A 14687-nucleotide genomic window follows, 5' to 3' on the forward strand; every position below is an offset into this window, starting at 1 on the left:
TTGTCTGAAGTTCTCTTTCTTTGTTGGGTCTTCATGTGGTTTAGGGATATGTGTAATTTTAGCTTCATAGAAGGTATTGGGTAGATTTCCTTCTGTTTCCGTTTTGTGGAATAATTTGGAGAGCATTGATATTGGGTCTTCTTTTGAAAGATCCTAGCTTGAGTCTCAGGATGGTGCACCCCAGGAAACACCGATCCCGGACGAGCCCCCAAATGAAAGAACCTGGCTCGAGTCTCAGGATGGTGCACCCCAGGAAACACCAATCCCGGACGAACCCCCAAATGAAAGATCCCGAAGAGAGACCCTTTCTAAAGTCACGGGAAATCGCCAGACCCCAGACACAGAGAGACCATTTTGGATGTAATAAGCAAAGCCCGAGGTTTATTAGGAGATCTATTCACGGGGATCTCCGGGTTTCAAACCAATATCCTCTTTGGGAGACAGAGGTGTAAACCCAAACTAAAGTCAGGGGTTTATATAGGGAAAGCTAGGGGTTTGGCACAGTTACACACAATTGGCTAATTTTTGGAAGCAGCTATAAGTGATTAGGTCATTCAAACCAGACAACACAGCAGAAGAGTACGTGCTGATTGGGGCATACAGGATTTTAGAAGCTAGGGGCTTATCAGGACTTGAAAAGACATCTGGTTGGGTGTGACTCTGAGTAAGCTGGGAGGTGCCTTTCTGCCAGATGGTTAGGGTCCAGTCCTGATAACTCAGGGCTGGTTCCTGCATTCCTTTCTTTATCTTTATGGTCTATTAGTTCTAGCGGCCCGGGGGCGGGGCTGCCTGGACTTACTTTTCACATGTTTTTAGCCCTGAGTTTGTGAATTTTGAAACTTACTCTTTTAACTTCATATTTTTAAACCTTAAATCTGTATAATTTTCCTTTTACTTTGAAATTCTGATATAATCCTGCACTAAAACTGTTTGGTAATGGGCTTTTTTTTTTTTTTTTTTTTTTTTGTTAGGGATTTTAATGACTGCTTTTCTTTTCTTTAGGAGTTATGGGAATGTTTAGATTGCTACCTGGTATTTGTGTAGAAAATTGCCCAATTCATCCATATTTCCAGTTTTGTTGAGTATAGTATTTTGCAGTAGGATTTGAGGGTTTTTTTTATTTCCTCAGTTTCTCTTCTTATCTCTCTCTTTTCATTTCTGATTTTGTTAATTTGGATACTCTCTCTGTACCCTCTGGTTATTCTAGCTAAGGGTTTATCTATCTAATTGATTTTCTGAAAGAACCAGCTCCTGGTTTTGTTGATTCATTGAATAGTTCTTTTTTTCTTTCTACTTGGTTGATTTCAGCACCGAGTTTGATTATATCCTGATGTCTAGTCCTTTTGTGGGTGTTGGCTTCTTTTTTAATTAGATATATTTATTTACATTTCAAATGTTATTCCCTTTCCCGGTTTCCCCCACATCTACCCCCTTTACTGTCCCCAAACATTCCCGTGCACTGGGCATCCAACCGTGGCAGGACCAAGGGCTTCCCCTTCCACTGGTGCCCCAACAAGGCTATTCTCTGCTACATATGCAGTTGGATCCCTATCCACGTATATTCTTTAGGTAGTGGTTTAGTCCCTGGAAGCTCTGGTTGGTTGGCATTGTTGTTTTTGTAGGGTTGCAAGCTCCTTCAACTCTTTCAATAATTTCTCTAATTCTACCCAAGGGGGTCCTATTCTCAGTTCGGTGGTTTGCTGCTAGCATTGACCTCTGTATTGAACATGCTCTGGATATGTCTCTCAGGAGAGATATATATCCAGTCCCTTTCAGCATGCATTTTCTAGCTTCATCAAGCTTATCTAGTTTTGGTGGCTGTATATGTATGGGTCACATGTGGGACAGGTTCTGAATGGCCATTCATTCAGTCTCTGCTCTAAATTTTGCCTCCAAACCCACTCCTTTGGATATTTTTGTTCCCCCTTTTAAGAAGGAGTGGGATGTTTTTGTTCCCCCTTTTAAGAAGGAGTGGGAGCATGTACATTTTGTCATCCATCTTCTTGAGCTTCTTGTGGTCTGTGGATTACATCTTGGGTAATTCGAGTTTTTGGGCTAATATCCACTTATCAATGAGTGCAAACCAAATGTGTTTTTCTGTGATTGGGTTACCTCACTCAGGATGATATTTTCTAGTTCATTCCATTTGTTATTGGCTTCTTTTTATTCTAGAGCTTTCATGTGTCCTGTCAAGCTGCTAGTGTATGCTCTTTTCAGTTTCTTTTTGGGGTACTCACAGCTGTCAGTTTTCCTTTTAGCACTGCTTTCATTGTGTTCCATAAGTGTGTCTAAAAAATCTTTAATTTCTTTCTTATTTCTTCCTTGACTAAGTTGTCATTGAGTAGAGAGTTGTTCAGCTTACATGTGTATGTGAACTTTCTGATGTATTTGTTGTTATTGAAGATCAGCCTCAGTCCATGGTGATAATAGAGGCCTGTTTTGTGACCAATTAGATGGTCAAGTTTTCAGAAGATACCATGAGCTGCTGAGAAGAAGATATACTCTGTTTTTAGGATGAAATATTCTATAGTTGTCTGTTAAATCCATTTGGCTCATAACGTCTGTTAATTTTACTGACTCCATTAAGTTTATGTGTCCATTTTCCATCTATTGATGAGAGTGGTATGTAAAAGGTCTACTACTGTTATTGTGTGTGGTGCAGTGTATGCTTTGAGCTTTAGTAAAGTTTCTTTTATTAGTGTGTGTGCCCATGCATTTGGAGCATATATATTCTGAATTGAGAGTTCATCTTGGTAGAGTTTCCTTTTTTTGGTATGAATGTCCTTCCTTATCTTTTTTGATAACTTTTGGTTGAAGGTAGATTTTCTTTGATATTAGAGTGGTTATTTCAGCTTCTTTCTTGGGACCATTTGTTTGGAAAAAAAATCCCAGCCTTTTATTCTTAGGTAGTGTCTGTCTTTGTCACTGAGGTCCATTTCCTGTAAGCAACAAAATGCTGGGTCCTCTTTCCATATCGATTCTGTTAGTCTATATCTTTTTATTGGGGAATCGAGTCCATTGATATTAAGAGATATTAAGGATTAGTGATTGTTTCCTGATATTTTTGTTTTTAGAAGTGGAATTATGTTTGTTTGGCTATATTCTTTTGGGTTTGTTACAAGGAGATTACTTTTTGCTTTTTCTGTGTTGGAGTTTTCCATCTATTATCCTTTGTAGGGCTAGATTTGTTGAAAGATATTGTATAAATTTGGTTTTGTCATGGAATATCTTATCCATCTATGGTAATTGAGTATTTTGCTGGATATAGTAGCCTGGGCTGGTATTTGTGTTCTCTTGGGGTCTGTATGATATCTGCCCAGGATCTTCTAGCTTTCATAGTCTCTGGTGAGAAGTCTGGTGTTACTTGACTTTTTCTTTTATTGCTTTTAAAAAAATTTTTTTTGTTTTGTGCATTTGGCATTTTGACTATTATGTGATGGAAAGAATTTCTTCTCTTGTCCAACCCATTTTGAGTTCTGTAGGCTTCTTGTATGTTTATGGGCAACTCTTTCTTTAGGTTAGGAATGTTTTCTTCTATATTTTGGTTGAAGATATTTACTGACCCTTTAATTTGGGGGTCTTTGTTCTCTTCTATGCCTATTATCCTTAGTTTTGATCTTCTCATTGTGTCCTGGATGTCGTGGATATTTTGGGTTAGGAGCTTTTTGTGTTTTGCATTATCTTTGATGGTTCTGCCAATGTTTTCTACAGTATCTTCTGCCTTTGAGATTCTCCCTTCTTGTATTCTATTGGTGATGCTCACATCTATAACTCCTGATCTCTTTCCTAGGTTTTCTATCTCCAGTGTTATCTCCCTTTGTGATTTCTTTATGTTTCTATTTCCATTTTTAAATCCTGGATGGTTTTGTTCAATTCCTGACCTGTTTAGTTGTGTTTTTCTGTAATTCTTTAAGTAAGGGATTTTTGTGTTTCCTCTTTAAGGCCTTCTACTTGTTTCCCTATGTTGTCCTGTGTTTTTTTTTAAGATTTGATCATTACTTTATGACTCTGTCGCTTTACAATATCGACATCACCAGAAATAGAGGCATTTCATTCAGATTCAAATTTCAGTAGCAGGAAATAAATATCAAAACATCATCACTGGCCCTTAATACAAAACCTCTACCCACACAACTCCTCCCTGCCCACCACTGTAGCCACCCCTCCTGGGAGCCGTTTCCTGAACTGCTGTCTCCTATACATACCAGCGTCGTGTGGCCTTCTGGGAGGCTGGCTGGGCAGGCTTAAACAGCTGAAGAGAGTGACTGGGCCAAGGTGCTGCTAAGCTGTCCCCACTTTCCTTCTCTACCACACAAACTTCTTCAGGAATCTGGTCTTTCAACAGGAGAGACCACTTTTCAAAAATAATTCTTACAAAGGAGAGGGGGTTAGTTCTAATTACTCTAATCTTGTCATCTTGTCAAAGGAGATCAGTTCAGAGATTCACGAAGTCCACCAAACAGAGGTGAGGGGGCTGGGAGGAGAGTCTAGCAGAGCAGGCATCCTCCAGGCACATGCTCTGAGGACTGGAGGAGCTGGTAGGGTGGGCAGGACACCATGTACTTAGAGGTCTGGCCGGCTGTCTGTCCTCCACAGAAAGAGCTGCTAAGTTAGGGTGTTTTGGTTTAAAATTTCTGGTGGGGACAGGAACCCCTGAAGGGCATACGTTTAAAAATAGTGGACACAGGGCAGGGGGTGAGAGCTGTTGTCCAAGAGCTTCTATGCAAAATAACAATTAATAGAGAGAAAAGGAAAAGAGTCTTCTCAATGGTTCTGAGGGTTCTAGTGATGAACTGAAGGAGGCTGCAACGGGTGAGCAGACAGTTTCTCACTGGCCTGCCCTGAATGGCTTAGCTGGCCTCCATCTGCAGTTTCTTCCTGTTCTGGGGCTCCTCAGGCTCGGACTCTGAGCTGGAGTCTGAACCCCCATCGAAGGCAGAGATGGTGCCGCCCTTGGCGTTGGTGTAGAGGCTGTTGTCTGAGGAGGGGTAGTTGGTTTGCAGTTGAGCACTTGATCTTGCCTTCTCCAGTGCACGGACTTGTTGCTCCAGAAGAGCATTCTGCCGCTTGAGGTCATCAAAGTCTTGCTGGTGCGTATGGTTTTTCCTTCGCATATACTGTTGCTTTGTCTAGGATTTGGGACCTGGATGCCTTCTCTCCTTGGAATGATGGGACTGAGTCCCACAAACTGTGAAAGCTGTCTTTGATGTGGTCCCTACGTTTTCCTGCATTATGGTGAGCCCATTTGTCAGCAGCAGATTGAAACCTCGGTTGCTCCTCGATGTCATCTTCATCGCTCATTTCCTACGGCCCAGGGAGCGGCCACTGCAGCTGCAGCCGGGGAGGGGAGGGGTAGAGGGAAGGGGGCAGTCACCGACAACAACAAGCCGAGTGCCCCCAGGCACACACTCACTCACTCACTCGCCCACTCACTCACACTCACACACACACACAACACGGGCGACAACCCCCTGTATTTCTTTAATGGAGTTATTTATGCCCTTATTACATCCTCTATCATCACCATGAAAGGTGATTTTAAATCCAAATCTTGCTTTTCAGATGTGTTTTGGTATACAGTATTTGCTGTGGTGGGAGAAGTGGGTTCTGATGATGCCAAGTAGTCTTGGATTTTGTTGCTTAGTTTCTTGTGCTTGCCTCTCGCCATGTGGTTATTTCTGATGTTAGTTGGTCTTGCTGTCTCTGGTATGCCTGTAAGCCTGTGGGCCTGTGATCTTTGGAGTGAGAGTGCTCCTGGCAGACCAGGTCTCTGCAGGAAGGTTTTATGTCTGAGTGCTGTGGTACAGCCCCAGCTCTGGGTTCAGATGGAGACCAGAATGATCCAGTGGCCACATTTTTTTAAAGATCAGAGCAAAATGTTTCCTGATTGAAAATCACTGGTCTGTTCATTTGTGGCTAGTGGTTGTGAATACTAAGTAAACAAATTGTGGAATGGCTTCTATTTTTACCTCTCTATATAATATATTAGAAGAAAACTATTAAATGATATGCACATGAAAAAGATCTGTACTTAGGACAAGCTTATTACTAAAATACAATAATGTCAGAGACCTGTTCACTGAATACTTTTCTGGCATGTTAAAGCTCTGAATTTGAGCCTCATAACTAAAAAATAAAAACATTAATAAAAGAGATGATATGTCTAAAATCTGAAACATCATATAAGTTGCTAAATATTATGACTTTATCATATCTCCAGAGTACCAGACTGATATAAAGGTGCTAGTGCTTTGTTACATATTACCCATGGTGAATGAAAAGTTGATATTTTAAGACCACTGTCATAGCAAAATGTGAAATACTTGCATCATATTCCATAGAGTTAACTATCCCTACTTAATAGACATCATAAATTGTGGCTGAGGAAAATAGTAAAATTTAGGAAATTTAGAAATGCAAAGGATCTAGAGGAGTCAAACTTACTCTTGAAAAAATGTAAAACAAGGTTAGAGGACCAAATACCACTCAATTTATGAATTATTATGAAGATTCAGGTATTGACACTACCTGGTATTGGTATAAACATCAAACAACTATCCAGGTACTTGTTTGATATGTGCCTGTAATGGGAGCTACTTGGGAGGCTGAAGAAAAGATTGTTTGATTCTGGGACATTTAAGACAGCCTAGGCAACACATTAAACACCAAGACTCAGAGAAACCATTACATAGAACTATGAAGAGACACTATGATCACGGCAAATCATAGAAGAAAACATTTAGTTGGGGCTTGCTTAAAGTTTCAGAGGGTTAGTACATTATCATCCTGAAGGGAAGTGAGGTGGCACACAGACAGGCATTATGGTGAAAAAGCTGACAGCATTATATCCTGATACACAAATTTCAGGCAGAGAGGAAGGAAGGGGTAGGGGAGAGAGAGAGAGAGAGAGAGAGAGGAGAGAGAGAGAGAGAGAGAGGGGGGAGGAGGGAGGGAGAGAGAGAGAGAGAGAGAGAGAGAGGAGAGAGAGAGAGAGAGAGAAACCTGGACCTCCAACAAGGCCACCTCCTTCCCAAGTTCAACAACTGAGGACAAAGAATACAAACATATGAGCCTATGCGCTCATTCTCTTCAACCCACCACATTCCTCTCTTTCGCCCCCACAGACCTGTAGGCATATCACATTGGAAAATGTACTCAATCTGTCTTCTAAAAAGTTCACACTGTTGTTCAGTCTCTAAACAGCCGGCAATTCCAATCTCTTCTGAGAGTTAGGGTAATATTTTAACTGTAAACCCCTGTAAAAAGCAAAATAAAGCAGAACATTATACAGTGTTACAGAATATACATTGAATTCCCAATGGGAGGTATAACTTTAAAGTTTGAAAAGTCATTTTTAATGATGGTAATTAAATACTTTAACCTCCCTTTTAGCCTATCACCAACCAGAAATAGTGGGGGGAAAAGGATATTGGCTAAGTGGATATCTTCAGAAATGGTTCTTTGGAGCAAAAATCATTGCACATCTAGCTCTATACACAAGCCTAGCTCAGCCTCAGCCACTGTCCCATGAGTTCTTTTTATACTCCCTCTGATACATGTGTGTCCTTAGCAAAGAATCCTTCATCACCCATCCTTTAACGTGCTTGCTTTAGCACAACATCCTTCTCCTCTGTCTGCTTCAGTGAAGCATTCCTTCATGAGTCTGCCTTAGTCATTCACATGTGTCTGCTTCATGTGTTTTCCCCAGCAAAACACCATTCAACGCAACTGACTTTTCAAAGATCCCTTAAATTTCCACTTCAGGGAGGAAACACTGCACCAAAGCAAAAATAAAACCCAGCATGGTGTGATGGCTAAGGAAAACTTCGTTTTGTGCTCCCATTCAGGAACTCAGTCTAAATTTCTATAAGATAAGCTGCCAGGAACTCTGAGTCCTTGTAAAACTACTGTGTGATACTTTATTTGCTCTGGCTTTTGTAAACCCACTGCCTTTGTATCAAGAGGTGAAATAGATCTTTATCACTCACATCACTCACTGTATACAAGGTGAGAGGGAGAGAGTTCCCCCCAGAGGAGAGTAAAAGTAGGTTTCCCCTAGCTACATTTTCTACACAAATGAAATACTTGTGATGTGCACCTCTAAAAAGCCTTCCTTTAGCCTCTTCTGTATGACATGCCTTCAATTTGGCTTTAAGGCTATCAGCCTGCTATTTATTCATATTTGAATTGAGTCTGTTGTCTTCATGAGGAGTCAAACTTCACAACAATGGCAAGTTCCAAATTCTACACCTCCATGTCTAATGCCAAAGGGTTGATTAGATAACTCTTCCCATACAGCTTTCCTACCTGATATACACTTTTCTCTTTTTGGGCTGGTTCTACAACCTGTATACAGCTGTGCTTGGTTGACATTCTATGGCTCTGTGTTGGTAATTTGGGTTATGAAGGATGATTTATACATTGATCCAACAAAAAGAGCCATTGCAGGATATAGGCTTTTCAGCAGCAGGAGGATAGGCCTCTGTATGATTAAACACTGAAAGCTTCTTAAAAGCTCTTTTTATTGTTACACGAAAGGGAACTTTTAGCTTGTCAGTTTCCCAGTACCAAAACTTCTTATCTGATCTAGGTATTATCTTGAAAGACCCATCACCTAAGCAATTCTCAACCATATGAGATTTCCTTGCTTATCAGGCCTGTCTCAGAAATATATTATGCAAAGGCTCTGAGGGACGTTCAAGAACACAAGCCCATAACATCTCAGATAACAATCTCTGAGAAAGGCTACTTCAAAGCTTAAATGCCATCACTTTAGATTCATGCCAGATACAACCGTTCTTCTGTAACAGAATTTTGGCAGAATGGTTTGTTAACCTCCTTAGTTAGGATTCCATTATCCTCAACATATCTTCCATGTTCCTACTAGAATGATCCATTAATCTATGCTTAAGATATTCAACTATTTTTTCTTTTTTCTAGGCTGAATAGAAATTTAATTTTTAATGGATTTTTTAATTTACATTTCAAATGTTATTCCCTTTCCTCGTTTCCTGGACATAAGGCCCCTAGCCCATGCCCCTCCCCCTCTTCTATAAGGGTGTTCCCCTTCTCATCCACCCCACCTTCTGGCACCCCCATCTGAAATTCCCCTACACTGGCAGTCCAACCTTGGCAAGATCAAGGGCTTCTCCTTCCATTGGTGCCCAACAAGGCCATCCTCTGCTACATATGCAGTTGGAACCATGGGACAGTCTGTGTACAGTCTTTGGGTAGTGGTTTAGTCCCTGGGAGCTCTGGTTAATTGGCATTGTTGTTCTTATGGGATTGCAAGCCCCTTCAGCTCTTTCAATCCTTTCTTTAATTCCTCCAACCGGGGTCCCATTCTCAGATCAATGTTTTGCTGCTAGCATTCGCCTCTGTATTTGACATGCTCTTGATGTGTCCCTCAGGAGACATCTATGTCCAGTTCCTGTCAGCATGCCCTTCTTATCTTCATCAATCTTATCTAGTCTTGGTGGCTGTATATATATGGACCACATGTTAGGCAGGCCCTTAATGGCCATTACTTCAGTCTCTGCTCCAAACTCTGCCTCCATATCCCCTCCTATGAATATGTTGTTCCGATTTTAAGAAGGAGAGAAGCATCTGCACTTTGGTTATCCTTCTTCTTCATGTGGTCTGTGCATTGTATCTTGGGTGATTCGAGACTTTGGGCATTACACTTAACGATGTGTGTATACCATGTGTGTTTTTCTGTGATTAGCTTACCTCAATCAGGGCAATATTTTCTAGTTCATTCCATTTGCCTATGAATTTCATAAAGTCATTGTTTTTGATAGCTGAGTAATATTCCATTGTGTACATATACCACAATTTCTGTATCCATTCCTCTATTGAAGAGCATCTGTGTTCTTTCCAGCTTCTGGCTATTATGAATAAGACTGATATGAACATATTGGAATGTGTGTCTTTGTTGTATGTTGGGGCATCTTTTGGGTATATGCCTAGGAGAGGTATAGCTGGGTCCTCAGGTAGTGGAATGTCCAATTTTCTGAGGAACTTCCAGATTGATTTCCAGAGTGGTTGTAACAGTTTGCAATCTCACCAACAAGGGAGAAGTATTCCTCCTCCTCGCCAGCATCTGTTGTCATCTGAGTTTTTAATCTAAGTGATTCTGACAGTTGTGAAGTGGAATCTCAGGGTTTTTTGGTTTGCATTTCCACAATGACTAAAGATGTGGAGCATTTTTTAGGTACTTCTCACCCATTCGATATTCCTCAGCTGAGAATCCTTTGCTTAACTCTGTACCCATTTTTAGTAGGGTTATTGGGTTTTCCAGAGTCTAACGTCTTGAGTTCTTTGTATATGTTTGATACAGGAAGATAGAAATAATCCCATGCATCTTATCAGATCACCACGCACTAAGACTGGTCTTCAATAACAAAAATAATGACAGAAAGCTCACATATACATGGAAGTTGAACAATGCTCTACTCAATGACAGCTTGGTCAAGGAAGAAATAAAGAAAGAAATTAAAGACTTCTTAGAATTTAATAAAAATGAAGATACAAAATTCCCAAACTTATGAGACACAATGAAAGCGGTGCTAAGAGGAATACTCATATCTCTGAGTGCTTGCAAAAAGAAACAGGAGAAACATATGTCAGCAGCTTGATAGCACACCTAAAAGCTCTAGAACAAAGAGAAATAAATAAACCCAAGAGGAGTACAAGGCAGGAAACAATCAAACACAGAGCTGAAATCAATCAAGTAGAAATGAAATGGACTATACAAAGAATCAACAAAACCAAGAGCTGGTTCTCTGAGAAAATCAACAAGATAGATAAACCCTTAGCCAGACTAACCAGAAGTCACAGAGAATGTATACAAATTAACAAAATCAGAAATGAAAAGGGAGACATAACAACAGAATCTGAAGAAATTTTAAAAAATCATCAGATCCTACTACAAAAACCAATATTAAACAAAATTGGAAAATCTGGAGGAAATAGACAATTTTCTACACAGATATCAGGTACCAAAGTTAAATCAGAAACAAATAAACCATCTAAACAACTCCATAGCTCCTAAAGAAATAGAAGCAGTTATTAAAAGTCTCCCAACCAAAAAGAGCCCAGGACCATATCGGTTTAGTGCAGAATTCTATCAGACCTTCATATAAGACCTCATACCAATACTATCCAAACCATTCCACAAAATTGAAACAGATGGAGCACTACCGAATTCCTTCTATGAAGTCACAATTACTCTTTTGCTGAAACCAATAAAGACCTAACAAAGAAAGAGAACTTCAGACCAATTTCCTTTATGAATATTGACACAAAAACACTTAATAAAATTCTGGCAAACCGAATCCAAGAGCACATCAAAACGATCATCCACCATGATCAAGTAGGCTTCATCCCAGGCATGCAGGGATGGTTTAATATACGGAAAACCATCAATGTGATCCATTATATAAACAAACTGAAAGAACAAAACCACATGATCATTTCAATAGATGCTGAGAAAGCATTTGACAAAATTCAACACCCCTTCATGATAAAAGTCCTGGAAAGAATAGGAATCCGAGGCCCATACCTAAACATAGTAAAGGCCATATACAGCAAACCAGTACCTAACATTAAACTAAATGGAGAGAAACTTGAAGCAATCACACTAAAATCAGGGACTAGACAAGGCTGCCTATTTATTCAGTATAGTACTTGAAGTCCTAGCCAGAGCAATCAGACAACAAAAGGAGATCAAAGGGATATAAATTTAAAAGGAAGAAACCAAAATATCACTATTTGCAGATGATATGATATTGAACTTAAGTAACCCCAAAAGTTCCATCAGAGATCTACTTAACCTGATAAACAACTTCAGCAAAGGGTCGGGGTATAAAATTAATTCAAACAAATCAGTAGCCTTTCTCTACTCAAAGGATAAATAGGCTGAGAAAGAAATTAGGGAAATGACACCCTTCAGAATAATCCCAAATAATATAAAATATCATGGTATGACTTCAACCAAGCAAGTAAAAGATCTGTATGTCAAGAACTTCAAGTCTCTGAAGAAAGAAATTGAGGAAGATCTCAGAAGATGGAAAGATCTCCCATGCTCATCAACTGGCAGGATTAATATAGTAAAGATGGCCATTTTGCCAAAAGCAATCTAGAGATTCAATGCAATCCACATCAAAATTCCTACTCAATTCTTTATAGAGATAGAAAGAGCAATTTGCAAATTCAATTGTAAAACAAAAGCCCAGGATGGCGAAAACTATGCTCAACAATCAAAGAACATCTGAGGGAATCACCATCCCTGACTTCAAGCAGTATTACAGAGCAATAGTCATAAAAACTGCATGGTATTCGTTACAGAGACAGGCAGATAGACCAGTGGAATAGAATTGAAGACCCAGAAATGAACCCACACACCTGTGGTCACTTGATCTTTGACAAAGGAGCTAAAACCATCCAATGGAAGAAAGATACCAGTTTCAACAAATGGTGCTGGTTCAACTGGAGGTCAGCATGTAGAAGAATGCAAAGCAATCCATTCTTATCACCATGTACAACACTTAAGTCCAAGTTGATCAAGGACCTCCACATCAAACCAGATATACTCAAACTAATAGAAGGAAAATGGGGTAAGAGTCTCAAACGCATGGGCACAGGGGGAAATTTCCTTTAAAGAACACCAATGGCTTATGCTCTAAAATCAAGAATCGACAAATTGGACCTCATAAAACTGCAAAGCTTCTGTAAGGCAAAAGACACTGTCATTCAGACAAAATGGCAAGCAACAGATTAGGAAAAGATCTTTACCAATCCTAGATCTGGTAGAGGGCTAATATCCAAAATATACAAAGAACTCAAGAAGTTAGACTCCCGAGAACCAAATAACCCTATCAAAATGGGGTACAGTGCTAAACAAAACATTCTCACCTGAGGATAACTGAATGGCCAAAAAGCACCTAAAGAAATGTTCAACATCCTTAGTCATCAGGGAAATGCAAAATAACCTTGAGATTCTACTTCACATCAGTCAGAATGGCTAAGATGAAAAACTCAGGTGACAGCCGATGCTGGCAAGGATGCAGAGAAAGAGGAACACTCCTCCATTGTTGGTGGGATTGCAGACTGGTTTAACCATTCTGAAATCAGTCTGAGTTCCTCAGAAAATTGGACATTGAACTGCCTGAGGATCCAGCTATACCTCTCTTGGGCATATACCCAAAAGATGCCCCAACATATAAAAAGACACGGTAACTCCCACTATGTTCATCGCAGCCTTATTTATAATAGCCAGAAGCTGGAAAGAACCCAGATGCCCTTCAACAGAGGAATGGATACAGAAAATGTGGTACATCTACACAACAGTATACTCCTCAGCTATCAAAAACAATGATTTCTTGAAATTCTTAGACAAGTGGAATGAACTAGAAAATATCATCATGACTGAGGTAACCCAATCACAGAAAAATGCACTTTGTATGCAGTCATTGATAAATGGTTATTATCCCAAACAGTCAAATTACCCAAGATGCAATCCACAGACCCCAAGATGTTCAAAAAGTAGTATGACCGAAATGTGAATGCTCCCACTCCTTCTTCAAAGGGCAAAAAAATATCCATAGGAGGGAATATGGAAGCATAATTCAGAGCAGCGACTGAAGGAACGGCCATTCATAGCCTGACTCACATGTGGCATACACACACACACACACACACACACACACACACACATATATATATACACATGGCAGTCAACGCTAGCAGCAAACCACTGAGCTGAGAACAGGACCCACTTTGGGGGAATTAGAGAAAGTAGTGAAAGAGATGAAGGAATTTGCAACCCCATAAAAACAACAATGTCAACCAACCATCACTTCCAGGGACTAAACCATTACCAAAAGATTATACATGGACTGACCCATGGTTCCTACTGCATATGTAGGAAAGAATAGCCTTGTTGGGCACCAGTGGGAAAGGAAGCCCTTGGTCCTGCCAAGGTTGGACCCCCAGTGTAGGGGAATATGGGGGAAGTAAGGAGGATGAATGGGGGGAATACCCATATGATGGAGGGAGAGGGGATGTGGCTTATGGACAGGAAACTGGGGAAAGGAATGACATTTGAAATGTAAGTAATGAAATATATCTAATAAAAAAGGGATGTGTAATGGAATATAGTAGATAACGCTGATATTAACTCACACTTTTGAGGAGAGACAATTATGTTTAATAGAAAAGGCAATGCATTAACTGAGTGGTGTTGGGACAACTGGATATCAATATACAAAACAATGCACTTGGATCCTACTTCACAACACATGCAAAAAGCTTAACTCAAATTGAGTAATAGAAAAACTTTCAAAAGAAATTATTGGAAATAGTTTTTCCTTTTGTGATCTTCAATTGAATAAAGATTTCTTAGTTATGACATAAAAGTTTCATCCATAAAAGAACAAATGTATAGGGTATGAAGATGGTAGATCAATTATGGAACACTTACATAGCACATAGCACATAGAATCCAGTGGATTTGGCTTTTTTTTTTTTTAGCTTCAAACCAGAACAACAGTCAACAGTTTCCATTTAATCTTTTTTTTTTTTTTTTTGGCAAAGTTCATTTTATTACAGTTTTTTAGAATGGTTCCAGAAAAATTGAGAAAGTTACTCTTTAAATGGTTTGTAAAATTTGGCTGTGAGCATCAGAT

The 14687-nt window shown here is 39.7% G+C and overlaps 1 pseudogene; it reads right to left on the reverse strand.

The window, feature by feature from the left end:
* Window positions 1–4847: 4847 nt before the first annotated feature.
* LOC116888637 lies at window positions 4848–5301 on the reverse strand (annotated as a pseudogene).
* Window positions 5302–14687: the final 9386 nt, after the last annotated feature.

Source organism: Rattus rattus, chromosome X (genome assembly GCF_011064425.1).
Source record: "Rattus rattus isolate New Zealand chromosome X, Rrattus_CSIRO_v1, whole genome shotgun sequence".
Lineage (NCBI taxonomy): Eukaryota > Metazoa > Chordata > Mammalia > Rodentia > Muridae > Rattus > Rattus rattus.